Below are 1,359 nucleotides of genomic sequence, written 5' to 3'. Positions count from 1 at the left end.
AGTCTGGGCATCTTTGCTTAGACTGCTGCCCCCGCGACCCGGTCCCGGATAAGCGGAAGAAAATGGATGGATGGATGGATGGATCTATTCAGCTTTATATTTTGCAATACAAGTCAATGGGAGCTCAAAGTGCTGAGTCAATGACAGTCTTGGAGTGCCATCTGGTGCCCCGCCCACACCCACACTTCACACCTACTTGTTTTACGTAGCAAAGCCATTCAGGTATCAAAGTGTTCAGCTCTTCAAGGACAGTCATTTCTAAACTTCATACTTTTGAAATATTTAGCTTTATTTTGACAATCTTGCCCCATTCAAACGCATGGGGAAATTTTACTTCAGCATACTTTCAGCTATTTCAGGTATCAAAATGTTCAGCTCTTCAAGAACATTCATGCTTATCTTCAGGATTTTTGTAAACCTTATACCTTTGACATATTTAGCTTTATTTTGAAAGTTTTGCCCCTTTCAAGTGAATGGGGAAATTCTACATCATACTTTCAGGGGTATTTCAGGTATCAAAATATTCAGCTCCTAAAGGACCTTCATGCTTCTGTTCAGAATTTTTCTAAACTTCATAATTTTTAGACTATTTAGTTTTATTCTGAAAAATCTTGCTCCATTCAAATGAATGGAAATATTCTACTTCAGCATACTTTCAGGTATTTCAGGTATCAAAATGTTAATAAGTGGACAACCACAAATTTTGACGGTTGTCTCCTAAAGTATTAGGATTTTTTACTCAGATGGGAAGGCGGAAGTCAGAGGTGGAACCCTTCTCCAAGTACAGCACATTTCTGAATGTCTAAATATTTATAAGACCGTCACTGGTAACTGTTAAATGACAAAATGAGGGCACAGGGGAATGTTTTTTATTTTCTTTATCCTTGTGTGGGTGGTTTTCTGCACGAAGGCCGTTGAACGCTGTCGCACGTGTATTTCATAGCAACGAGTGCTACTGGGAGAATTCGGTGTGAGACAGTGTACCTCGGGCAGAGCTGTCTTTGGTTCTGGGGCTGGGCATAGCCTATGGGGAAACTGTATTATAGAATTTAGCTGTTGATTGGGAGAACCCCCAGCGGTCACATGCATCAGAAGCTAGTTCTGGTGTAGGAGCTTCGTGACGGGATCATGATTCTGGGCAACGGACCATTCTAGCTGAAACGCCAGTCACGTGTGCATAATTTTCAATATGTCTGCAAACGTTCAAGAGTGGAAAATGTGTAAGCCTGACTCTTTGGGGTCAGTATTCTATACGTTTTTGTTTAAATGGTTAAATACAGTTTCTAAAGATGAGCAGAAAAAAAATGTTTTGTTGCATGGGTCCAAATAATGCAAAAAAAAAAAAAAAAAAGGCGGGGT

The sequence above is a fragment of the Monopterus albus genome, unplaced genomic scaffold (assembly GCF_001952655.1).
Source record: "Monopterus albus unplaced genomic scaffold, M_albus_1.0 scaffold7.1, whole genome shotgun sequence".
NCBI lineage: Eukaryota > Metazoa > Chordata > Actinopteri > Synbranchiformes > Synbranchidae > Monopterus > Monopterus albus.
The sequence above is the reverse complement of the archived record's forward strand: the minus strand, read 5'-3'. Positions refer to the sequence as shown.